The following is a 27,875-nucleotide window of genomic DNA, read 5'->3' as shown; positions in this document are numbered from 1 at the left end:
TACGAATTTGTCCCATAATTGATTAATCAAGTGGGGTTAGAAGATTCATTTAATCGTTTGAACAGATAAATAGGAATTCCATGAAAATTGATTGGATGATTTGAAACCAAGTGGAAGTGGGTCGGGGCCGTACAAAATCAAGTACAAGCCCATTAGACTTCGAGATTAAGTTAATTGAGCATATTCTTGAGATAAACTAGTAAACTACCCTAGTTATCACTCCAAAACCACCCTAATCTTCACTCGAATAATCCTACTTGATGTTTTGTCATTGCGCCATCGCTCGGACAGCATATAACTCGAGTAAAGTTGTAAAACTAGGGGCGAGCCGAAAAACCTTAGAGGGGCTATAGTACGAATTTGCTTAATTAATTACATAATCAAAGAATTATGTCAGACAAGGAAGCTGGGAGAGACTAATCATTTCGCTTTTACTACTAATTAATCCGACCCATGATAAAATTTCGATCCAAGCCCGACGGATCACGATGATCGCAAAATATTTACATGGGTCGAGTCATGGGCATTTAGGGTTTTTCCTGGGCCCACCGAAGTAGTGCCCCACTCGTTGCTGTAACAGCCCTTGATGTTGCAGCAGTTGGTGTTCTCGGCCAGGGTGTAGATGCCCTGGACCAAGCTGAGGCTGTTGTCAGCATTGACGACCTCGAGGTTGCGGAAGTACCCGGCCGTGCCGAACCCGTCCTTGGCGAACCGGCCCGACCCCATCTGGGTGGTGGTGTGCCCGCCGTCGGGCTGTGAGTTCACCACCTCGCCGCCCAACTCCACCATCGTCGCGTGGTCGGCCAGGTGCGTGAACAGCTCTGCCGGCCAGTACCCCACCAGCATGTTGTCCCCGAAGCCCATCCACCAGTTCCCCAACTTCGGATCCTAAGCAAGCGCAACAATAAACAAATTAGGCCGAATATATAATATAAAGATCTAAATGGGGAAAATGAGATGAAATCGAACCTTCCAAATGAGGATGGTGATGTCATATTGGTTGCCGGAGAGATCGCCACTCTGATCGCAATTCTGCTATTCGTATGCATGAATCCGGGGGCACAGCAAGTTGTAACACCTCATCACTTGATATGAGTCGCTCTGTTAAATGAAATCCGATCATATAATATAAATTAAAAATCGCTCCCTTACAATAATTCATTCTTCATTATTTTTATCATCATTGAAATTGAAAAATGAGAAAGATGAAAGACGACATAAATCTTGTCATGCATGAAAGCAAATGGTAGTGATTCTGTCACTTTCTTCGGAAATCTGAAACTCAAATCATCACCACCTATATATATTGTCTATTTTAATGATTTTAAGAAAAAAGTCAACCGAGTTGGACCCTTATAATGGAAAATAAATTAGCTTCGCCACAAAAATAAATAAAAGGTTCTTGGGCTAATGACGTAGTAAATGAAAAATCACGCAGTGTTTGGCACGCAAAAATCTTTGCACTTGAAAGAGATTTTTGGAATGGATTGAAGTAGTGTGTGTGGCACGTGGGGTTCTCTTATGCCCTAATTCCTAACATGGCCACGTTGCTCGTCATATTTAATTTTTGCTTTATAGATTGTTTCTAATTTATGAGGGCAGGAGATTTTAAATTAATTAAAAATACCATAGTTTTTAAATTATCTCATCGACCAATGAAATGAAAACCTGGGTTGAAGTTTGACTTTCGACTATAAGAGATCCCATCAGTGGGGCGCACTTGTAGGCTGAACTATAGGTGTAATGTATGGATATGATCAACTACCTTGGAATCAATATGAATTTTAAATTTTTATTAAAAAAATGTGGTTATTCTAGCTCATTTTGAAAAAATGAATTAAATGCACGCTCCACAATAGAGAGAGAGAGAGAGCTGACTGTCCAGTACGTGAATAATCTAGGCCGGTTGTCACTGTAGAGCTTCGGACTGACCTGACTAGTAAAACAATCAAAGTTTTAGACTCCGTTCGTTTCGCGGAAAATATGACAATTTTGGAAGCCATTTTCCAAAAAAAAAATGACAATATTTTCCGTTGTTCAGTTAAAACCCGAAAAATGAGCTAGAAAATATTTTCCGTCATTCGGTATATAAAATCTAAGTTGATTTTCCTTTGTGCACTCTTTTTAATAAATTTTTTTCTTTTTTTTCTTTTTTCTTTTACTTTTTTAAAATCGAATTTTTATTTTTTTTTTTTTCCTTTTCTTTCTTTTTCTTTTTTCTTCTTCTTCTTTGGCCAATCGCCGGCCGGCGAGGCTCGAGCCTCACCTTTGGTCAGTCCCCAGCCATCCCCGTGGCTAGCAACCGACCAAGGAAGAAGAAAAAGAAAAAAATAATTAAAAAAATATATAATTAAAAATTCCACGTAAAAAAAATGTTTTTTGTAAGAACGAACATTTCATTAATCAATGACTCAAACCCAATCATTGACGACTCGTGCACGGCTTTTGTGGATCCAAGCTTGAGTGTTAGGGACTAGAGCTTGAGCGTTGTAGACCAGAGCCCGGCCTTTAAGGATGAGGGCTCGAGTGCCGAGGCACAGGGCACGAGCACCAAGAGTTCAGGCTCGGCCTCGATGGACCCGGATATAAGCACCGAGGGCTCGGGTATGGGCACTGTGGTCCCGAACCCAGCCTCAATGGACCCAGGTCTAGACTCGATGGACTCGTGCCAGGGCGTCAAAGACCTGGTCCCGGCCCCGATGGACCCGGGCGCGCCCTTGATTGACCCGACCCGGGCGTTGGAGACTCCGAAGCCAGCGTTGGGGTTTTCGTATTCAAACGTAGAGTTTTGGGTTTAAGCGCCAATATTTAATCATTTTTTGGAAAATGTTGTCCAATTTTTTCAAAGAGGAAATCATTTTACTAAATTTAGGCATAACTTTTCCGTTATCTCGTTTTCCTAAGCAAACCGAACGTCGGGAAAATGTTTTTTGCGAAACGAACGGAGCCTTAAACTCCTTTTGTTTTGCAAAAAATGAATAATTTGGAAAATATTTTTCCAAACATGATTGCATATATCGCTTACAGAAAATGAATGAACGAAAAATATTTTCGTTGTCCACGAAAATATCCAGACATCAATTGAGATCGACAATCAAAACATTGCTCATTGACTAATTATTTCAAGTGATATAAACGATCATTTCATTCATTTCCTGCGAAAACAAATGCACCCTTGAAAAAATTAACGCCACCATAATTAAGTAAGCAATAATTCATTTTATTTTTTTAATTAAAAATCCAAGGTATGTGAGGGAAACGGGGGTTAATATATTTTTTTCAACTTTGGAAGATGATATTCTCGGAATGAATAAGATTCTTCTTCTCTTCCTTCTTTTTTTTTTTTTTTTCCTTCTATTAATATTAAATGGAGGGGAAACACTAATAAAATAAAAAAATCGAATAGTGGGAAGGGGAGGTTGGGTGCGGGCGAATGCAGGAGATGGAAGGAGAACCTGCCATCCGGCTTCGATGCTGTTAAGATCAATGCCGTCGAATGCTCCCGAGAGGATCCAGATCGGGGAGAGGCTGAAACTCGTTGACCTCCTCGATCGACGATACCCACACGTTTATCGTCCGAGAAAATATTAGGTGGTCCTGACTCTCCACGTCGGCATGATCCTCGATCACTCATGAAGCGCCACGTGGATCCATGTGGCGCTGTGGGGCTGACGAATTTTTTGCCACAAAAAATAATACTATTTCTCTCTCATTAGCTCTGCACGCTAGGCTATTCCTACGTCCCTCGCTCTCGCTCTCTGCATTTATCTCTTCTCTCTCTTTTTCAACATTCTTTCCTTTGAAGAAGAAAACCCAACACACTACCCTCGCTCGCTTTCAAATTATTTTGATTCTGTGATTTCTCTCTCAAATTTCGCTCGGTGTTCCTAATTGCTCCGTCGCCATGTTGCTGCTTCCGCTTTCCTTGCTCCCCGCCATCGCCGACGAAGCACACCGCCCCGCTCCGACGAAGCAAAGCCCTTGTCCTTGACTCTCTCCCTCCGGCGCTCGCTCCGTCTCTACTCTGGCGCAGCTTTCTTCACTGGGTTGCCGAGATCTGGGGATCCCATTTTGACTTCATTCAGGTGGGGATGATGAAACTTGCATTACTCTATTTGTTTTCTTGAATCTACATCTCTGCCATGCCCAATCAAACACTGAGATATGTTTGGAGCCAAAACTCGCACTCTGCTCCAGCACTCGTTCCGGCGCTCGCTCTGTCGCGCAGGGGTTTTTTCTAGTTACCAATGAAAAGAAGAAACAACTTTTAAGTCAACGCAAGAGGAAGAACAACTCGGGACTCGACACCTCCTCCTTAGTTTCCGATCAACTCTAGTCCAGTCTTCCAGTACGTAGGATTTGTAGTGAAACCATCCAGAACTCGACACGTGGCAATCCAAGCCCACGTTTCACGGGAAAAGGTTTCGTCTCTCTCCTCCCTCTCTCTCTCTCTCTCTCTCTCTCTCTCTCTCTCTCTCTCTCTCTCTCTCTCTCTCTCTCTCTCACGCGCGCGCTCTGCTCTTCGTCTTTGCAAATCCAAGCTCAACCCTCTCTCTCTCTCTCTCTAAAACCTTCGCTCATGTTTTGACAAGCCTCCTTCGAACTCGAGAGCTCGACCCCGGCGTTCGGTTTCGGCGAGGACAATGGATTTTACGTTGTGTGCGACAAGTCTGGCGGGTTGACCACGATTTCAGAGTCCCTGGAGGCTAAATATCTCGGGAAGTTGTCGCCAGAGATGGACCGGAGGTGATGGCGACTAGAAAGAGTAGAGCTACTCGTGAGTTGGACATGAGCGAAGGTTAGAGAGAGAGAGGGGGGGTTGAGCGTGGGGTTGCGAAGATGGAGAGCAGAGCACATGAGAGAGAGAAAGAGGAGAGAGACAAAAATTTTCTTTGATGTATGGGGTTGGATTGCTGCAAAAAATGTAGGGCAACAGGAGGTTTGGTAGTCCAAGCGGTCAACAGGGTGTTTATGGCCGATGTTGTTTTGCGCTTTTCGCTATACCTCTCTTTCCTTCTCTTGGAAAATGACGAATACTTAAAACGTAGGATGCAAAGCCCTATCTTCACTCCATCATGTTAGTGTAACTCGCCAGCCCTCTCTCTTTTCAAACGCATACACACGCGCGCGTAAAATTTCTAGTTCTAAAGAGATGGCGGGAGGGAGATGGTTTGAGTCCTGGACTCCACATTTCTTCAAGATTGTAATTTTGTCTAATGCCCTTCAAGATGGAAGACTTGTAATCTCTCTTTCTCTTAGGGTCTTTGCATTGAATGATCTTTCTTTATTCAACAATCATGCATTTTTTAAGTATGCAACATGGGTTAGTCATCCAACTTTAGTAAAAGTGTTTGTCTTTCGAGACTAGCACTTATCACATAATTTTTGTGCTTCCATGTTCATCGTGCAACAAGGAATTCCAAAGAAATTCGTGAGAAAATATGGGAGCAAACTGCCGGACTTGGTCTTCCTCAAGGTAGCCAGCGGTGACGCTAGGGAAGTGGAGCTGGTGAGGGGAAATGACGGCGGGGTTTGGCTCCGAAGAGGATGGCCAGACTTCGCAAAGCACTAAGCCATCGAACTAGGTCACTTCCTAGTGTTCAGATATGAAGGAGGCTCTGCGTTTCGTGCGGTCATATTCGACAAGAGTGCTTCGGAGATTGAATACCCCGTCATTTCTGATTTGCCAAAAAGGGAAGAAAATGAAGGGGACATGTTAGCTAAAGCATTTGAGGATCAGTCCGATCAATCATGCCGAAACCAAAGGCGAGAGCTGCCTTCATCAACATTATTATCTCCACCTTTGAAGAAGAAGAAGAAGAAGACGAATGAGCACTTGAATAAGCAAGGAGTTGGAGGTAACTCTTGAATTTGCACTCTTTATTGGAACATTATGAAGCAACTAAAACATTTTTGGAGGAACGTTAGTTATATCTCAATGCACAAGATTAGTTCACTAATGATGTGCTAGATTATATTGAGCGTTTAAGAAAAGTGGACCATACACATATGTTATCTTATAGAAGTCTGTCAAAACAATTTCAATAAATCAAGCATTTTTCGAATGTTGATTAGACCCATTTTAGGAGGTAGGTAATGTAGCAAATGTTGACACAAAGCTACGCCATAGCTACCATAGTTTTAGTTATAACAGGATGTCGGAGCAACAATGCTTTTCCCGCAAACCAAAAGGTGCTATGTCTTAATCATATCTGCCCGATCTTTAATATGTTGTTTCATATATTTGAAATTGCAGGTGGTGCAAGCAATATTGTATGTGAGGTCAATGCAGGCCTCAAATCTAGCTACTGGGGAAGATACTGTCCTTTCAAAGGCAGTGCAAAATCTGAGGCCTTAAAAAAAGCTGCTTCTTTCCAATCTCCAAATCCATTCTTGTTGACTTTAATGCAACCGTTCCTCATTCACCACTCTTTGGTAAGGGGAATAAAATTAGTAAGCTCCAGCTAATGCCAAAGAATCAGGAGTGATATTTGGATCACCATTTGATCTTATCGGTAACAACATTGGTATTGAGATTCTTTACTAATACTTATTAGCTAATAAACGATTCGATAAATGCTGATGGAAAGTAAAATCATGGTTAGTTTGGTTAACAATACGATGTGGTCTTGCCGGCATAAATGAGTTTAGGCAACTAGAGTCTTTCTCTACTGCTATTATGTTACTCGCCGTACAAAAATTGTCAGTGAGATGCTCTGGGGTTAAAATTCTTGAGTGGTCTTAAGAACAATCAAGTCTATATGGATCATCCGTTTGCTACATGATATTGCTATTGAGTGTTGAAAATGGTCTCGCTTATTTAAACACTCATACTATTTCTTATACCAATTTTTTTTTTAAATTAGCCTTAACATATCTAGCATTACTTTAAAATGTACAAAAATTTTCCATTACCTTATCCTTCATAGAAGTATTTCATCTACATGCCATGTTGCAGAATGCACCGGCTAAGTTTTGATGGAGTATATTCCCAGTTAAAGAAGTGGCGGAGACATAGATCTATATGTATCCAATGAGAGATTTTGGTCAACCAGGTATAAGTTTGGGATATACAGTCGAAAATTACAAGTCAAAATCAACGGTAGCTGGAAACTTTTTGGGCAAGACAATAATCTAAAGATGGTGATGTTTGTGTCTCTGAACTGACAAGGAGGGTTGACAAAGTTTCATTCAAAGTCGTCATATTCAGAGTCAACCAAGACGCAATCGAACTCGGTAGGTGACAAGTAATTTGCACATTAAATTTGTTTTATTCGTTGTCTAACGATTTAGAGGTTGTTTATGCGATTATCTACTTCACTCGGTATCTTCTGTTTGGATACAACGCATTTGGTATTGGATTTTTATTCCATCTTACTTTTGTTGGTAGGTCATTATTTTGTAAAGCTATTCAAAAGTTTAAGTTAGGTACGACTTGGTTCTATGTATAATTATAAAACTTTGACCATTTTTTTCCAACCAAGTTGTTGAACTATTAGTTTAGTCCAACCCTTGAGCTTGCATAACTTTTTAATCAAACACTCTTCAGCTCCAATTGGGCACGATCCATTGTGGTCTTTATGATTTTGGATCTTGATGTGCAACCCTTGTTTTTCTTTTTGCCTCTATGGGCGAGATTGGTTCGAACAAAAGAAGCTTCTCAACTCAAGCTCCAAACAAGCTCGGGTGAACATGATGAATCTGCAGGCAAAAGTTTTAAGGTTGAACAAGGTAAAAAAGCTTGAGATCCAAATGTAGAAGATTAACATTAGAAGAAAACATTATGTAGACAATATCTCCACAATGATGCCTCGGTCTAATATTCAGCCATGGAAATGTTCACGCTCCCCAAAGCATGCAGTGATGGCGATGAGGAAAGCATCGATGGAACAGTTTCTCCAATCGGTATGATATCTATGGAAGCTGCAAGCAAGTTTCGCATGAACCGACCATCCTTCCGAGTAGTCATTTGCCCGAAACACTTGCGTAGATCTACTCCGGTCAGTGACAATACAAGTACAAGTTTCCAATTAGTAAACATATGCCATGCATATGGAGAACAAACTATTTTGAAACTGCAAGCAAGTTTTGCACCAACTGTCCACCCTTCCGAAAATCGAATAGTCATTTGCCCCGAAACTCTTGTACGGATGTACTCCAGTATATATTTTTTTTCTAAATAGACCAAACTAAGCCGATCTCACAGCTGTTCGTGGATTTCAATTTATCTAACACACAGATGGTCTGCTCATAGATTGTACCGGCCAGCGTCGTCAGGAAATACTTAGAACACAGCCACATAAAAGGAACTCTAAGAGTTGGCCACAAAACATGGCCTATCAAGTTTTTTGTTTATCCCCAGCCACCTCCGATAGCTTCAGGGGAAAAATCTCCGCAGGGTTGTTCAATTTCGCAAGGGACAATGCTCTTCGAGTGGGAGATATCTGCATATTCGAGCTCCTCAATTCAGATATCCCCAGACCTCATTGTACCGGCTGGTTGCTCCCATATTTTCTCACGAATTTCTTTGGAATTCCCTGTTGCACGATGAACATGGAAGCACAAAAATTATGTGATAAGTGCTAGTCTTGAAAGACAAACACTTTTACTAAAGTTGGATGACTAAGCCATGTTGCATACTTAAAAAATGTATGATGGTTGAATAAAGAAAGATCATTCTATGCAAAGACTCTAAGAGAGAGAGATTACGAGTCTTCCATCTTGAAGGGCATTAGACATAACAATCTTGAAGAAATGTGGAGTCCGGGACTCAAACCATCTCCCTCCTGCCATCTCTTCAGAACTAAAAGCTTTACGCGCACGTATATATGCGTTTGAAAAGAGAGAGGTCTGGCTGGCAAGTTACACCAACACGATGGAGTGAAGACAGGGCTTAGCATCCTACGTTTTAAATATTTATCGTTTTCCAAGAGAAGGAAAGAGAGGTACAGTGAAAAGCACAAAGCAACGTCGGCCATAAACACCCCATCGACTGCTTGGACTACCAAACCTCCTGCTGCCTTGCATTTTTTGCAGCAATCCATCCCCACACGTCAAAGAAATTTTTTTGTCTCTCTCTCTCTCTCTCTCTCTCTCTCTCTCTCTCATGCGCTCTGTTCTCCTTCTTTGCAACCCCACGCTCAACCCCCCCTCTCTCTCTAACCTTCGCTCATGCCCGACTCACGAGTAGCTCTGCTCTTTCTAGTCGCCATCGCCTCCGGTCCATCTCTGGCGACAACTTCCCGAGATATTCAACCTCCAGGGACTCCGGAATTGTGGTCAGCCCGCCGAACTTGTTGCACACAACGTAAAATCCATTGTCCTTGCCGAAACCAAACTCTGGGGTCGAGCTCTCAAGTTCGAAGGAGGCTTGTCAGAACATGAGCAAAGGTTTTAGAGAGAGAGAGAGAGAGAGAGAGAGAGGGTTGAGCGTGGATTTGTAGAGACGGAGAGCAGAGCGCGTGTGAGAGAGAGAGAGGGAGGAGAGAGACGAAACCTTTTATTGCGAAACGTGGGCCCGGATTGCCACGTGTCGAGTTCTATGTGGTTTCACTGCAAGTCCTACGTGAAGACTATACTAGAGTTGATCGGAAACTGAGGAGGAGGTGTCGAGTCCCGAGTTGTTCTTCCCTCGCGTTGACTTAAAAGTTGTTTCTTCTTTTCATTTGTAACTAGAAAGAACCCCTGCACAACGGAGAGAGCGCCGGAACGTGTGCCGAAGCAGAGTGCGAGTTTTGGCTCCAAACATATCTCAGTGTTTGATTGGGCATGGTAGAGATATAGATTCAAGAAAACAAATAGAGTAATTCAAGTTTCGTCATCACTGCCTGAATGAAGTCAAAATGGGATCCCCAGATCTCGGCGACCCAGTGAAGAAAGCTGCACCAGAGCAGAGACGGAGCAAGCGCCCGAGCATAGAGCGGGCGAGCGCTGGAGGGAGATGTTAAAGTAAAAGAGCTTTAAAGGCGATAGAAGATATGAAATAGATAACACAATGCAAGAACAAAGTGATCCTTCTTTATTTTCAAGAATTCGAAAACACACACCTTAAACATAACAGAGGAACAAGCTAACAAATAGCTAAATTCAAATAACTGAACTCCTAGAAAACAGAACAAAACGTGATAACGTGGGATCATGTTCCCACTAAATAAGGATCACTAATGATAGTTCCTACAATCATGGGATTTACTAAAAAGATCACCAAGACCACTTCCTACTAGCCGTTAGTGATTTGAATCACATTCCTAACACCCCCTCTTGATTCAAACTCCCCCATCCCAAGCTTGCTTCTTAAGTAACTAAACTTGGAATGTGATAGCGCCTTTGTGAAGATGTCAGCAACTTAATCATCTGAATTACAGAATTTCAAGCTGATTTCCTCCTTAGCTACTAGCTCCCTTATAAAATGATGCTTTATTTCTATATGCTTAGCTCGACCATAAAAGACGGGGTTTTTTGTCATAGCTATAGCTGAACTACTGTCACTGTGAATCTCAGTTGCCCCCTCTTGCTTCATACCCAGGTCAAGCAAGAGTTTTCTCATCCAAACGGCTTCGCACGCTGCTGCTCCTCCAGCTATATATTCTGCCTCGCACGATGATAAGGCAACCATAGATTGTTTCTTTGATCTCCATGTGATTACTCCTGATCCAAGTGTAAAGCAAAAACCTGTTGTACTCTTTCTATCAACTGATGAACCCGCCCAATCACTGTCACAAATAACCCTCCAGTTTCAGAGATTTAGTTTGACAATACCAAATGCCCAATTCTAGAGTTCCTGCAACATACTTTAACACTCTCTTAGCTGCTCCATAATGGTGTTTTGTTGGTTTGTGCATAAACTTTGATACCAAACTCACTGCAAACATGATATCCGGTCTTGTATGCGTGAGATAAAGTAAACCGCCAACTAAACTTCTGAATTTTTGCACATCAGCAGCTCCAGACCCATCATCCTCCTGAAGTTTCTTATTCACATTCATGGGTGTCTCTACTGCTTTGCACCCGTTCAGGTTGAATTTCTTCAGAAGATCCATTGCATACTTCTTTTGAGCTACGAAAATCCCCTCCTTACATTGCCTTAGGTCCATTCCCAAGAAGTAGTGAAGCTTGCCCAGATCTGTCATGTTAAACTTCTGCATAATTTGGCTTTTAAATTCTGTAATTAAAGAGCTGTTAGACCCCACATATATCATATCATCAACATACAAACATACTAATAAAAAATCATACTCCCCATAGCTCTTAATGTACATCGTTGGCTCATTTTCACTTCTTTTAAAGCCAAATTGCAGAAAATATGTATCTATTTTCATGTACCATGCCCTACGAGCTTACTTAAGTCCATATAAGGCTTTCTTAAGTTTATAGACCTTATCTGGACTCTCTTGATTAACAAACCCATTAGGCTGAGCTACATAAACTTCCTCACTTAGTTCTCCATTAAGAAAGGCAGACTTGACATCAAATTGATAAACACAAAGCTTGAGAAATGTTGCTATTGATAGTACCACTCGAATTGTTTCAAACCTTGCCACAGGAGAAAAGGTTTCTTCAAAATCTATCCATTTCCTTTGTGAGTAGCCTTCACCACTAGCCTTGCCTTATGCTTTAGTAAAGTTCCATCTAGATTATATTTGGTTTTGAATACCCATTTCAAACCTATGGCTTTCTTATGCTTTGGTAGATCAACCAAACTCCAGGTTTCATTCTTCTCAATTGCTGACATTTCCTCCTCTATTGCTAGTCTCCACTCTGACTTTTCTGCTGCTTCTTCATATGAGGAGGGTTCAGCTACATAGAGAGCAAATGTGCATGACTCATTGATCTCTCTAAGTGACTTGAACTTCATAGGTGGTGTCTCACTATCATCATCATCATTGTCTATATCTCCATCTGTGGAACCTGCACCATTGTTAGACGTATTTGAGCTACTGCCCTGATGAGTTAAGGTCGTGCGAATTGATCTGCCCACTGAGTTCGAGCCATCTAGACTCGCAACTGAGTTTGATTCTGACGTGGTCATGCTTCTAGTCTCCCTGCTATGTACTTCTACACCATCTTTGATCTGAAATACAGGAGCTTTTCCTTTGTCTTCCCATTGCCAACAGTCTTCCTCATTGAACACCGTGTTCCTGCTTATAATCACTTTACCAGTTGCTGGATTATAGACCCTATAAGCCTTAGTTTGTGAGCAATAATCAATTAAAATGCACTTAATTGATTTTCCTTCTAGCTTATGTCTTTCATGTGCATTAATCATTACATACACAATGCACCCAAAAATTTTAAGATGCTCAATTGAAGGCTTTTTACTTGACCAGGCCTCATAGGGAGTTTTGTTAAGAACAGCTTTTGTTGGTGAGATATTGATCAAATAGATGGCAATAGTCACTACCTCCGCCCAAAATCTATCAGGTAGCCCCTTACTCTTTAGCATACTTCTTGTGTCACGCCCCGTACCCCGCGAAGCGCGAGCATCCCACGAAGAGGTCGAATTTGATTGCGACGTCCCAGGAAGCGTCGCCGACCCAACTTCCCAAACAGAGAGTAAAGCACAAGCGGAAGAATAAATAATAAACCCTGACAGTTATAAAATACGAACCAAGGATAGCCAAGCAATAAACACGATCACAGCAGAAAATAGGTACATACTTACATTACTATAGAAAACCTTTTTACAATACCCATCAAACAAAAAAAGCGAGCAATACAAACAGTCAACAGCCACTGGGTCAAAAGGGTAAGTGGCTAGGGTGAGGTCAACTACTCAAGGAGCACTACAGTCAAAAAGTCACATGCCCTCCACTGCTAGCTATGGCTCAGGGTGCTCTTAGGGATTCCAGTCAGGATCTGAGGATTCCAAGGATTCATCCTACTGCTCCTCTGACTCCATATCTGCTGCTCCGTCTCCACAGGGGTGTACGCTCAACGACCACTGAATGCGATGCAGTATCCCAACAAGAAGTGGTGACCTCGGCATTCTACGGCTGGGGGTCTGAAATGTTTCGATTTACACAACCGTGAGACGAATCTCAATAAGTTCAACCCCTAAACCTAGGCTAGGCTAGCATGCAATCTCCTTACCGGAAACAAACATTCCAAACCGTAATACAATAACAATCAAACAATTCTCTGACCCTGCAGGTTAGACAGATCAACATATAATAGTCACGGGACATACGTGGCACGCATAATGACACGTATGCCAATCGCATGCTCATGCACCGATTCTCACACTTTCGCATGCCAGTCCATGCATGCAAATGTCGTTGACATGTCACGTGCATTTCCCGGCCCACTGGCCCACACTGGCACACTGGCAATTGCCCAATTTATTATTTATTACGACTCGAGTCAACAACATTCACGGCCCGGTGCGTCTAGCCTGCTTCAAAGTGCATGAGGCGTAGCAACCGATCTGGCCCAGTGTCTCTAGCCTGCTTCAAAGTGCATGAGACGCAACACTGATCTCCTTACGAACCAGAGCCTGCTTCAAAGTGCATGGGGATGGTCGTCTTCCGGACGTACCGGGCATCGTCCTGCTTCAAAGTGCATGAGGACGGTATCGACCCGAAGGCCGTTAGGTGATCACACAACCCATTATTATCTAAACCCAGCGTAAAACGCTTCAGGGTATTTTAGGTGATCATACACTCATGGCAAGCACGCATTCTCGCACAATTTCACCACAAGCCTCATTCTCGGCATTCATAATGCGTGCCATGAAATGCAACATGAGCATCCACATAACATAGGCACAGGCACACAGTTCAATCAAAGTCATTCCACAGTGCCTAATTCACAAGCCACGTGCTTACTTGGCCTATTAATACCGTGCGGCCCAATTCCAAATACACAATTCAAGCCATCAATTGGCCAATCACACTCCGCACGATTCAGTCACACAAGCACGCAACATGGCATTTCATAATTAAACACAATTGATCACCAATCAATCAACAGTCAATCATTCTGAGTAATCCCGGCCATTCAGCTAATAACTCTTGCTGTCCAATATAATCAGGTACATTCCTCCAAAAATATGGACAGCCGCTATTTCCTCAATTCGGGCCCAATACTTATTTATGATAATCCCACTAAATTCCTCGGATTTTATTTCCACCAATCAGTCCTCAATCCAGTCCGAATTATACACCGATAATACCTAAACCAGTCCAGAAAAATGCACTATCAGTCCTAATCCGGGTTTAGGAATTTTACTCACCTAATCCAAGGTCATGACGACAGGGAACGGCGGCCGATCACTGGTGAATAGTGAAACCAGCGGCGGAATTCCCGGCGACGGCTTACGGACGGCGATCCGAGCTCCGGCGCGGCGGCGGTGCTAACCCGGGAGAGAAAAAGAGAGAAAAAGAGAGGGAAAGGGAGAGAGAAAGAGGTCGGACAGGAGCAAGACTGAGGCTGGGGGCTGTGGTGGTCGATGGGAAGGCACGGTGGCCGGCGGCGGTGCTCCGGTGGCCGGCGGCTTGCTCTGGCAAGGCCAAACAAGAGAGAAAAATGAGAGAAAAAGAGGGAGAAGCTGCTGGTGGGGGCTGATCTGTGGTGTTTCTGCCGAATGAGGGGGAAAGGAGAGAGAAAGAGTGGTCAGCTGGTCAAATAAGTCAGCCCACAAGTGCCACGTGTCGCCAATCCAACGGTTCGAACCAAAATGCCCATAATCTAACGGTTCTAAACAAATCCTATCCAATAATTGAGGAGCAAAATGGTCTTTTGGTCCAATAATACAGCTGATAATCCATATTTAACTACCCCAAAATTTTTCCAAAAATTCGGACCCGAAAATAGCCCAGGGGCAAAACCGTCATTTTTCCGGTTCCGGGGCGAAATTCCAATTTTCGCACATACGTGTTCCATATTTGCGTGGCCAACATAATATGGTGTCGGATTCGCAAAAATAGCCTTTTAAACTCTCGGAAATCGACTGCGAAGTTTCGGGAATAAAATAATATTATTTTTTCAATTTTTGTTGAAATTCCAATTTTTTGCCATAACCGCTCCAAATGCGCATGGCCACCCCAAAATGACCTTGGCCGCGAAATATAACCTCAAACGGCCTCCGAATCCAGCCTCGGTGCCCACAGGGTTAAAACCGTAATTTCTGAGTTCCGGGTCGAAATTTCATTTTTCGACCGTACTATCCCCAAACATGCGTGGCCAGCATAATATGACGTCAGAATCTTGAAAATGGTCCTTTAAGCCTTCGAAAATCGACGCCGAAATCCGGGTCTAATTTCGTGATCAAAATTTGCCAAATTTCAAATTTTAAAGCCTCTGACTAACAGGCGGCTGTTTAGGGTTACGCGTATCGACCTAGGAGTACTCTAGTCGAAATGGCCTCGATCGCTAAGAGAAAGAGAGGAATTATTGCTAGTTCCGGAGGTCGCGATCATTCGGCTCAAGTTCGGGACTGGTTGGCCACGTGCACTCTCGGACTTGCGGAATCACCCGCGATCCGATTGTACATCGTTGGCCTTGGCCAAACCAAATCCGTCACTTTTCCCTAAGATCGGCCCACATTGGCCCAAAATATTCCCTCTTCATTTCCCGCGATCGGTATCCGATTCGTGATCGGGTCCCTGGTCCACGTACCATTTTCCTAATTAGCCATACCCTTTTGGTTAGTATCCCTAGAATGATCAGCTCTGGGTGAGACTTGCTAAAATGAAAAGCGAAATATTGTCAGTTTTATTGATCCCGGAATTACATCGAAATTCAGGCTGTTACAATTCTTCCCCCCTTACAAAAATTTCGTCCTCGAAATTTGTAGTTTACACTTACTCCTCAAACAGGTGGGGGTGCTGACGTCTCATGGCCTCTTCACTTTCCCACGTGGCACCTTCTGTTCCGTGGTGCTCCCAGACAACTTTGACCATCGGAATCGTTTTGTTTCTCAACACACGCTCTTTTCTATTTTCAATCCTGACTGGTCTTTCCACGTACGACACTTTATCGTTCACTTCTATCTCCTCATACCTTAAGACATGAGTCTGGTCTGGTTCATACTTTCTTAATATCGACACGTGGAAAACACTATGTACTTGGGACAAATTGGGCGGCAAGGCAAGTCGGTAAGCCATATCTCCAATCTTTTCCAAAATCTCAAATGGCCCGACATACCTAGGACTCAGTTTTCCCTTCTTGCTGAATCTAGATAATCCCTTCATAGGCGACACCTTAAGAAACACGTGATCTCCAATCTGAAACTCTAAAGGTTGACGTCTTCGATTGGCATAACTTTTCTGATGACTCTACTTATCTATCCGACTCAAAGTCCGTTCGTATTGTCAAGAAGTGCACTGACTTTGTCAGTTTATCAACTATTATTCCGATGGAATCGGGTCTTCTCTGGCTTCACGTTAATCCCGTTACAACATCCTTGGGATCATGTCACATTTCCATTCAGAAACGGTCATAATAGCCCTCTAGGCTTACCGTGCTGTGTCCTCACTTATAGGCACGTCAAACACCTGCCCACACATTTGGCCACATTTACCCTCATTCTATTTCACCGGTAATATTGCCGCAAGTCCTGACACACCTTAGTGCTACTCGGGTGGACACTATACTTACTGCGGAAATTTCCATTCAAATTTTTTTCTCCTCGAGTTTCGCCTCATCAGGTACACACAATCATTCCTAGAACCTCAAGATTTCTATCCCCGAATATAGGGAAATCCGACTTCCGCTTATCGGTATCCATCTCAACAACTTTTTTGAATCTCGTGATCCATAGATTGCCATTCCTTGTTCTGGGCCTAGATTTCCAAACTAATCCTCAAGGCGGTCAACAGATTCAACATTCGGTTCACCTTAAATTTAACTTCCAAGTCTCTGAGCCTGTCCGACAAGGCTCACTCTCTAACCATCATACACGCCATCACTGGCTCACGACTTAACACATCAATTACTCGTCTAGCCCTTCCATGGCGACACCAGTCATCGCAATCAATTCTCCGTCGTGCATCAGATAAATCATCTCGTACGACCTCAAATGACGCGACGCATATGCTACAACTCTACCGTGTTGCATCAACACACACTCAAGTCTTCTTAATGAAGCGTCACTATAGACCTCGAATCCTCCTGATCCGGGTTGAATATTCAATATCGGGGCAATTATCAGCCTACGCTTCAGCTCTTGGGAACCCCATTCACAGTAATCATTCCATTCAAACGGATTTCCTCCCCAATTAGTCGTGCCCGTAGCACGGCTATCGATGAGAATCTTCCACAAAACGTCGATAATCGTCAGCCAAATCTAAGACACTGCTAACCTCCGTTATTGGCATCAGTCTTGGCCACTTAGTCATCACCTCGACCTTAGTTGGGTTCACTGTAATTCCATTTCCCTTACATTATGTGTCCAAGGAACGTTATTCTATTGAGCCAAAATTCGCACTTGCCATACTTGGCGTGGAGTGCGTGTTCTCTCAAGGTTCGCAACTCCTCAGTCAGACTTGCTTCTTGCTTTCAGGCTCCTCGAGTCTCCCAATACATCGTCAACGAAAACCGTTACGAACTAATCTCATAATTCTTGGAACACTCAGTTCATTAGGTCCATAAAAGCAGCGAGGCATCCCTTAGACCAATGGGCGTTACTATGAATGCATAATGCCCATACCTCGTCTGTTAAGCAGTCGTAATTACATCCTCTTTTTCATATCCTTAACGGAAAATTTCCGGTCCGTAACACAATCTGAGGAACATTCTCGTTATGAATTCTTTGCCGGTGACATCCGTCCATAATTCAACCTCAAAGGACACTAAAGTTCCTTGCAATTGATCGAACAGGCTATCGATCCTCGGTAATGGGTACTCATTCCTTTTTGTCACCTGGTTTAATTGTCGGTAATTTACGTACCATCTCAAAGTTCTGTCCTTTTTCCTCATACCAAATACAGGAGCTCCCCATAGAAATATACTAGGGCGAATAAAATTTTTGTCCATGAGTTCTTACGTCTGAACTTTCAATTATTTTGATTTCCAGCAAGGACACTCAATACAACGCCCTCGAAATCAGTTCAACTCCTGGGCAAATCTGCCACGATTCCACTTCCCGTTCTAGTGGCAATTCCAAAATTTCTAAGGAAAGACCTCGAAAGGTTACACACCTCGTTAATTTTTCCGACTTTAGTTCCGTCACGATCGGGTTAACCATGCCCACTAAGCGTCCTTCACAACCTTCATCTGACATCTAATCACCTCAAGCAAAGGCATCCAAGGAATCGATATTCCTCCTCGACTTTCCTGAAATCCAAACCTAGGACACCCATTCAGACAAAACTGGATTACCCTATTGTCAGAATTCATTACAGCTTTCTGCCTTACAAATCACTCTGTATCAATTTCCACGACAAAATCGTAAATGACCAATACTGCCAAGTCGACACTCCTTTCTCTACTATCAATTACTGTCTCACAGTTAAGACACCTCAACGACACCATCACCTTATCATTCGAGGAATCGTCACACCAAACGTGACTCAAGCACAACAGACTCAATCCCATCCAGTTTAACTAGTTGTTCCGACTCTTACTTTCGATGCAAGCCTCAAAACGGCTCGTTTGACGGTTCGGCTTTATGATATCCTTCCTAATCAATGGGACGAATCACCTGTTTCCCCGCCATCTGCCTCTTCCCGAAGCGGCGATTATCCTTAATTTGAGCAAACCACTATCCAGAAGTAGTTGCACTTTCCAACTGATCTCGCTCTATTACTTGAGCTCAATCATACACTTCCCCATCATTCCTGATTTTCCGAATCTTGTAATGTGGATTCTCAACCAGCCAAGCAGACTCCATTTCATATCATTCCAAAGTCATCTGCTCTCGGCGAAGTCACATAAACTCCATCAGTTCCCTTTTCTTGGCACTCTCCGGGAAATATTTTCCCATATGAACTCTTAACAATCATGGCCCAAATTTGGGCTATACTCATTGGGGATATCTTATCCCTGGTGGAAGGCCATCTATAACTGGCATAATTCTCTAACTGATACACCGCCAAATTTACTTTCTCAATCTCGGTGCACTCCGATGTTTCAAAGGCTTTCTCAAATTCTGCTATTAATCTCGGTGTAGCCTCGGGGTCACCCTTACCATTGAACTTAAGAGAGTTCAACTCGAAAAATTATTCCACCAATCGGTGCACTTGTCTATTAGCTACTACTTGCACTTGGCCTAACTGGCATCATTCCCATTCATAGCAGTAATCACTGCAACCTCAGCAACCTGAGCAATAACAGCGGCCCCTTTCCCGAGCTTGCAATCCCATAACACGCCCTATCTCCCGTAGGGTATTCATCACATCGTCAAACCTTGGGTTTCTAGCCTCACGGGCTCCCTCGCTAGTCTGGGGTTGGGGCTCCTTCCCCCTTCTCCTACTTGGGGTTTGAAAAATGTCCTCTAGTCGACGGTCTTGGGCCTCCTGGCCTCCTGAACTAGGCTGACCCTGGGGTTTCTTACCCTTTCTTCTATTCATTCTCACCACTCAGCTACCCCACTACCTGCTATAACACCCCTTAAGGGATTAGAGACTTAAACCAATCTAACCGGTCTAAGGTCTTAGGTAGGTATCAAACAACAATCATCAATCGGCATGTGGCCTAACCATTATCCAACACATCACCCAAGGAATTTGCATACTCACCTCGGGTCCTGCCGCACCTGCACCGTAAGGGTCACACCGATAAACATGCAATTAATACACAACTGTCAGGAGATGCATGTAGCACATGAGGTCACTCTACTGGCTACCCATGGTCTCATCGCTCCTTATCACTCCAACTTCGACCTAATGGAATCGAGCTGACCTTGCTCTGATACCAAATCAAACGGGGATGTCACGCCCCGTACCCCGCGAAGCACGAGCATCCCACGAAGAGGTCGAATTTGATTGCGACGTCCCAGGAAGCGTCGCCGACCCAACGCCCCAAACAGAGAGTAAAGCACAAGCGGAAGAATAAATAATAAACCCTGACAGTTATAAAATACGAGCCAAGGATAGCCAAGCAATAAACACGATCACAGCAGAAAATAGGTACATACTTACATTACTATAGAAAACCTTTTTACAATACCCATCAAACAACAAAAGCGAGCAGTACAAACAGTCAACAGCCACTGGGTCAAAAGGGTAAGTGGCTAGGGTGAGGTCAACTACTCAAGGAGGACTACAGTCAAAAAGTCACATGCCCTCCACTGCTAGCTATGGCTCAGGGTGCTCTTAGGGATTCCAGTCAGGATCTGAGGATTCCAAGGATTCATCCGACTACTCCTCTGACTCCATATCTGCTGCTCCGTCTCCACAGGGGTGTACGCTCAACGACCACTGAATGCGATGCAGTATCCCAACAAGAAGTGGTGACCTCGGCATTCTACGGCTGGGGGTCTGAAATGTTTCGATTTACACAACCGTGAGACGAATCTCAATAAGTTCAACCCCTAAACCTAGGCTAGGCTAGCATGCAATCTCCTTACCGGAAACAAACATTCCAAACCGTAATACAATAACAATCAAACAATTCTCTGACCCTGCAGGTTAGACAGATCAACATATAATAGTCACGGGACATACGTGGCATGCATAATGACACGTATGCCAATCGCATGCTCATGCACCGATTCTCACACTTTCGCATGCCAGTCCATGTATGCAAATGTCGTTGACATGTCACGTGCATTTCCCGGCCCACTGGCCCACACTGGCACACTGGCAATTGCCCAATTTATTATTTATTACGACTCGAGTCAACAACATTCACGGCCCGGTGCGTCTAGCCTGCTTCAAAGTGCATGAGGCGTAGCAACCGATCTGGCCCAGTGTCTCTAGCCTGCTTCAAAGTGCATGAGACGCAACACTGATCTCCTTACGAACCAGAGCCTGCTTCAAAGTGCATGAGGATGGTCGTCTTTCGGACATATCGGGCATCGTCCTGCTTCAAAGTGCATGAGGATGGTATCGACCCGAAGGTCACGACCCGAAGGCCCTTAAGTGATCACACAACCCATTATTATCTAAACCCAGCGTAAAACGCTTCAGGGTATTTTAGGTGATCACACACTCATGGCAGGCACGCATTCTCGCACAATTTCACCACAAGCCTCATTCTCGGCATTCATAATGCGTGCCATGAAATGCAACATGAGCATCCACATAACATAGGCACAGGCACACAGTTCAATCAAAGTCATTCCACAGTGCCTAATTCACAAGCCACGTGCTTACTTGGCCTATTAATACCGTGCGGCCCAATTCCAAATACACAATTCAAGCCATCAATTGGCCAATCACACTCCGCACGATTCAGTCACACAAGCACGCAACATGGCATTTCATAATTAAACACAATTGATCACCAATCAATCAACAGTCAATCATTCTGAGTAATCCCGGCCATTCAGCTAATAACTCTTGCTGTCCAATATAATCAGGTACATTCCTCCAAAAATATGGACAGCCGCTATTTCCTCAATTCGGGCCCAATACTTATCTATGATAATCCCACTAAATTCCTCGGATTTTATTTCCACCAATCAGTCCTCAATCCAGTCCGAATTTTACACCGATAATACCTAAGCCAGTCCAGAAAAATGCACTATCAGTCCTAATCCAGGTTTAGGAATTTTACTCACCTAATCCAAGGTCATGACGACAGGGAACGACGGCCGATCGCTGGTGAACAGTGAAACTAGCGGCGGAATTCCCGGCGACGGCGTACGGACGGCGATCCGAGCTCCGGCGCGGCGGCGGCGAGGCTCCGATGCGGCGGCGGTGCTAACCCGGGAGAGAAAAAGAGAGAAAAAGAGAGGGAAAGGGAGAGAGAAAGAGGTCGGACAGGGGCAAGACTGAGGCTGGGGGCTGTGGTGGTCGACGGGAAGGCACGGTGGCCGGCGGCGGCGCTCCGGTGGCCGGCGGCTTGCTCCGGCAAGGCCAAACAAGAGAGAAAAATGAGAGAAAAAGAGGGAGAAGCTGCTGGTGGGGGCTGATCTGTGGTGTTTCTGCCGAATGAGGGGGAGAGGAGAGAGAAAGAGTGGTCAGCTGGTCAAATAAGTGAGCCCACAAGTGCCACGTGTCGCCAATCCAACGGTTCGGACCAAAATGCCTCTAATCTAACGGTTCTAAACAAATCCTATCCAATAATTGAGGGGCAAAATGGTCTTTTGGTCCAATAATACAGCTGATAATCCATATTTAATTACCCCAAAATTTTTCCAAAAATTCGGACCCGAAAATAGCCCAGGGGCAAAACTGTCATTTTTCCGGTCCCGGGGCGAAATTCCAATTTTCGCACATACGTGTTCCATATGTGCGTGGCCAACATAATATGGCGTTGGATTCGCAAAAATAGCCTTTTAAGCTCTCGGAAATCGACTGCGAAGTTTCGGGAATAAAATATTATTATTTTTTCAATTTTTGTCGAAATTCCAATTTTTTACCATAACCGCTCCAAATGCTCGTGGCCACCCCAAAATGACCTTGGCAGGGAAAAATAACCTCAAACGGCCTCCGTATCCAGCCTCGGTGCCCACAGGGGCAAAACCGTAATTTCTGAGTTCCGGGTCGAAATTTCATTTTTCGACCGTACTATCCCCAAACATGCGTGGCCAGCATAATATGACGTCAGAATCGTGAAAATGGTCCTTTAAGCCTTCGAAAATCGACGCCGAAATCCGGGTCCAATTTCGTGATCAAAACTCGCCAAATTTCAAATTTTAAAGCCTCTGACTAACAGGCGGCTGTTTAGGGTTTATGCGTATCGACCTAGGAGTACTCGAGTCGAAATGGCCTCGATCACTATGAGAAAGAGAGGAATTATCGCTAGTTTCGGAGGTCGCGATCGTTCGGCTCAAGTTCGGGACTGGTTGGCCACGTGCACTCTCGGACTTGCGGAATCACCCGCGATCCGATTGTACATCGTTGGCCTTGGCCAAACCAAATCCGTCACTTTTCCCTAAGATCGGCCCACATTGACCCAAAATATTCCCTCTTCATTTCCCGCGATCAGTATCCGATTCGTGATCGGGTCCCTGGTTCACGTACCATTTTCCTAATTAGCCATACCCTTTTGGTTAGTATCCCTAGAATGATCAGCTCTGCGTGAGACTTGCTAAAATGAAAAGCGAAATATTGTCAGTTTTATTGATCTCGGAATTACATCGAAATTCAGGCTGTTACATCTTGCCATTTCAACAATTGTTCTGTTCTTCCTCTCCGCTACTCCGTTTTGCTCTGGAGTGTAGGGTGCAGTAAGCTCTCTGTGTATTCCATGCTTCTCACAGTATTGATTGAACTCTCCAGAAGTGAACTCTCCTCCTCTGTCAATGCGCAATGTCTTCAGGTTGCTCCCCTTCTGCTTTTTCATAAGAGCCTTGAACTTGACGAATTGCTCAAAGGCTTTTGACTTGAATTTGAGAAAATACACCTAGCTCATCCTACTGTAATCATCGACAAACAGTAGAAAATATTTACTGCCACCTAATGACTCTGTCCTCATGGGGCCACACAAATCAACATGTACAAGCTCCAATGGCTTAGTTGCTCTCCAGGATTAACCAACAGGGAACGGCCTCTTGCTTTGCTTCCCATACATGCATCCCTCACATACTGCCTCAGCCGTTTCAATTCGTGGAAGACCATTTACCATCTCCTTTTGAGTTAGCAACCTCAATCCAGCTGTGTTTAGGTGACCATATCGAAGATGCCAAAGTTGAGAGGCATTCTTAGACATAGTGACCATTATGTGACTTTCCAGTTTGCTGAAAACTAAGGGGAACATGTGGTTTTCAGCCATATTTACTTTGGCCAAAACATGACCTGTTGCTTTCTCAATAATAGTGCAGCATGTTTCATCAAATAAAATAGTAAAACCACTGAGTAAAAGCTGTCCCACACTCAAGAGATTGTGGGCCAACTCTGGAGCATATAGAACATTAGAAATGAGTTTACTTTTCCCAGAAATAGACTTTACCTCAACTATACCCTTTCCCTCTACTTGGATTTGCTTGTTGTTCCCCAAACGAATCACCCTTCTTTGAGTTTTATCAAGCTCTCTAAACATCTCCTTCATCCCAGTCATGTGGTTAGAGCAACCACTATCTATGAACCATACAGCTTTTTCTTCCTTTCCATGCTCCATTAATGCCATGAACAGAAAGTCTTCTTCTGTTGCTTCAGTATCCTCAGCAGCAAATTCAGCTTGACTGCTTCTGCAGTCTCTTGCAAGATGACCTTGTTTGCCGCACGTGTAACATTTCCTTTGTTCCACCCAACCTCTGCCTCTGCCTCTTCCTCTTGAACCGCCACGTCCTCTTCCTCTGTTGCTACTGTTGTTTCTCCCTTCATCTTGAGTAGAATCTCTCACGGCAAAGGCTTTTTCTTCACTCTTCTCTTGTGATTGTTCAATCGATCCTCATGTGCCTGCAGTGACCCCATGAGTTCATCCACAGTGAAGACTAACAGATCCTTTGACTCCTCAATTGCTGCAACCACGTGATCAAACCTTGGAGTGAGACTTCTTAAGATCTTTGCAACAACAGTCCCATCCGTGATATTCTCTCCATACGACTTCATGTGATTGACAACTGCTTTTGTTCTCGATAGAAAGTCCTGAACAGATTCGTTGGATTGCATTGACAGTGTCTCAAACTCCCTTCTCAATGATTGGAGCTTGACCGTAATGACTTTGGATGATCCCTGGAATTCAGTTTTCAGAATCTCCCACGCCTCCTTTGCACTTTCTGCTGCTGAAATTCTTGAGAAAACACTTTCATGAAGTCCTTGCTGAATGAAAAAAAGTGCTTTTGCATCTTTCTTTCTATTCTCCCTCAACTTTGCTTCATCATTAATCTCACTATACCCATCTTCAACCACCTCCCAAAGCTCCTGAGACTTGAAAAGTGTCCTCATCTTGATCCTCTAGAAATCGAAATTCTCACCCTTGAAGACTGGAATCATTGACTGCATTGAGTTGGATCCTAATGATGCCATTGCTGTTCAAGTCAGAAAGAAGAACCTGGCTCTGATACCAAAATGTTAAAGTAAAAGAGCTTTAAAGGCTATAGAAGATATGAAAAAGATAACACAATGCAAGAACAAAGGGATCCTTCTTTATTTTCAAGAATTCGAAAGCACACACCTTAAACATAACAGAGGAACAAGCTAGTAAATAGCTAAATTCAAATAACTCAACTCCTAGAAAATAGAACAAAACGTGATAATGTGGGATCATGTTCCCACTAAATAAGGATCACTAATGACAGTTCCTACAATTATGGGATTTACTAAAAAGATCACCAAGACCACTTCCTACTAGCCGTTAGTGATTTGAATCACATTCCTAAGAGGAGAGAGTCGATGACAAGGGCTTTGCTTCGTCAGAGCGGGGCGGTGTGCTTCATCGGCGACAGTGGGGAGCAAGGAAAGCGGAAGCAGCAACATGGTGACGGAGCGTGCGCAGGAGAAACTAGGAACACTGAGCGCAATCATTGACTCAAAATAATTTGAGAGCGAGAGAGGGAAGTGCGTTGGGTTTTCTTCTTTAAAGGAAAGAACGTAAAAGAAGAGATAGAGAGAGGAGATAAATGTGGAGAGAGAGAGAGAGAGGGGCAGCGCTAGCCTAGCGTGCAGGGCTAATGAGAGAGAAAGAGTATTATTTTTTGTGGCAAAAATTTCGCCGGCCCCACAGCACCACGTGGATGCACATGGCGCTTCATGAGTGATCAGGGACCACGCTGATGTGAAGCGCCGGGACCACCTAATATTTTCTCGTCCCCCTCGCCCCATACACCTCCTGCGACAATCCCGTGTAAGCGATTGCATGCTACCCAGTCGTGCAACCCAAACCAAATCAGACAAGCAGCTCGATCGTTACGAGGGCCTGACCGAGCCCATCACATATCAAGAAAATATAAATAAATAAAATGGAGGCAATTAAACCCAATGGAATCCTGCGAAAGAAATTAAATTTATAAGCTTTCAATTACACCAGCTCCGAATCAGATTAAGATAGCGAGTAAGGTTCGGGTTATCGATAGCGACGATCGATTCGGCTCGGTTGATATTATGTCACGAGATTTTACTTAAAACTAGGAAAATTATATCTTTGGTGCGTGTTGAGAAAAACAAATGAAAAGGACACGATACCATGTTGTCGTATTATGACACAGTAGTCTTAAATTTGGAGTTAAGAAAGGTCACCTAAATCGATTGGGATACACTGAAATAAACGTGATATGGTCACTTCCACTTACGTAATTATTACTACAAATATTCAACGATATGTTTCTATTTCTAATTACATATTCTTGTTTTAAAAAAAAATCAGTTTTACCACCAAGCTTTGGACTAGGACAAGACTCATTTGCTCAAATATGGTAGACAAGTTCATGTCGTCACGTTGCTCTCACAGCTCAAACCCAACCAAGATCCTATTCTGTTGGAAAAATTCCTTGAAAAATCAGAAATTGTATGTGATATGCCCATATGGAGTTAATCTATCTCCGATTGAATTGGATAAATTAATGTCCTAATACTAAGTTGCGAAAAGGAAAAGTCGCCGCACATCGAGCACAGAGAAAGTGAGAGAGAGGGAGAGGGAGAGGGAGAGGGAGGGAGGGGTGTGGTGTACCTCGTGGCCGTTCCTGCTGACTACGTCCGGCGCGTCGGGCTGCGGGCGCTGCTTCTTGCCGAAGTCGAACAAGGAGTTGGCCTTCAGCACATCGCGCACTGTGCTCCGCCGCACTGGGCCGTGCCCCTCCGGCATCGCACGCCATTCCGGTGCGACGTTTGCCACATGCCCTTCGCCGCTTCGCTGCTGTTGCTCGAGGCCAAAGCAGCGTGCAGTTTGCCCATGATTGATCTCCTCTGGGGCATTTCTGGTGGCGCTTTCTGTTCCCCAAAATTATTGTTCAGTCACTATTCTTCTTCACGTAAATGCTACAACTGACATGGAAAAGAATCATATGGTCTTTCTTTTTACCTCTTTGTTCATTTTGCATATCAAACTATAAGTTAGAAGATTTTCCGTTGTTCTTTTCAAAGGGTATTTTATATATATTGACATATGCAGCTTCGAATTACTGATGATTTACTACTCAAGATTTTTCATTGTTTTTCACATTTTGCTGCACTAAAACAAATTGCATTTCGGGAGCTTGACGTAGGATTAAGAGCTAAAAACAAATGAAAAAATTAAACATGCCAAATGATATATACTTGCATTTCTCTGCAAGATGCAATATAATATGAGCTTGCATTTCTCTATATATCTCTCCCTTTTTGCCCAGTGTTTCAAGCAGAATGTGTATCCATAAAAGTAAAAATAAATAAATAAACCAAAAAAAGAAGAAGAGAGGAAATAACTTTTTTTGCTGGTGCACCTGGATCTCGTGATTCTTTAGAAGGGAGTGATCCAAAGCTGGCTGTCTTCTTTTGTGGATACAGTCTACGATATCTCCATCTAGGCTCTGCAAATTACAACAAATTTAGCCAACCATCAAAAGATAAATGCATGAAAAAAGGAGAGAGAAAAACCAAGTCAGATGTGTATTGCCAAATGCAAATGCTGATCAGCAAATGAGCTCATAAAAGAAGAAAAAAGAAGGGAAAATGGAAGTACATACCTCAATTGTCATAACAGGCGGCTTGTTAATCTTGTCCTAGTGCCTCTGGATCCTCTTTAATCTCAAGCTACTAACTTGTCCGTAGTCAGCGTAATTTTAGAGCGGAAGATCTCTCGAGAAAGACGGAAAAATAGAGGCCCGCAAGAAGAAGAAGAAGAAGACGACGAGGAGGAAGGAGACGTGTCTTCCTTCTTTGAAAAACATCCATTGTCCTTGTTTATCTCAT

The 27,875-nt window shown here is 43.6% G+C and overlaps 1 pseudogene; it reads right to left on the bottom strand.

Annotated features, from left to right (window-relative positions):
- Nucleotides 1-517: 517 nt before the first annotated feature.
- LOC130138473 (uncharacterized) lies at nucleotides 518-27,875 on the bottom strand (annotated as a pseudogene).

The sequence above is a fragment of the Syzygium oleosum genome, unplaced genomic scaffold (genome assembly GCF_021117445.2).
Source record: "Syzygium oleosum isolate NSW1041296 unplaced genomic scaffold, Sole_v2.1 Sole_v2.06, whole genome shotgun sequence".
Lineage (NCBI taxonomy): Eukaryota > Viridiplantae > Streptophyta > Magnoliopsida > Myrtales > Myrtaceae > Syzygium > Syzygium oleosum.
The sequence above is the reverse complement of the archived record's forward strand: the minus strand, read 5'-3'. Positions and strand labels throughout refer to the sequence as shown.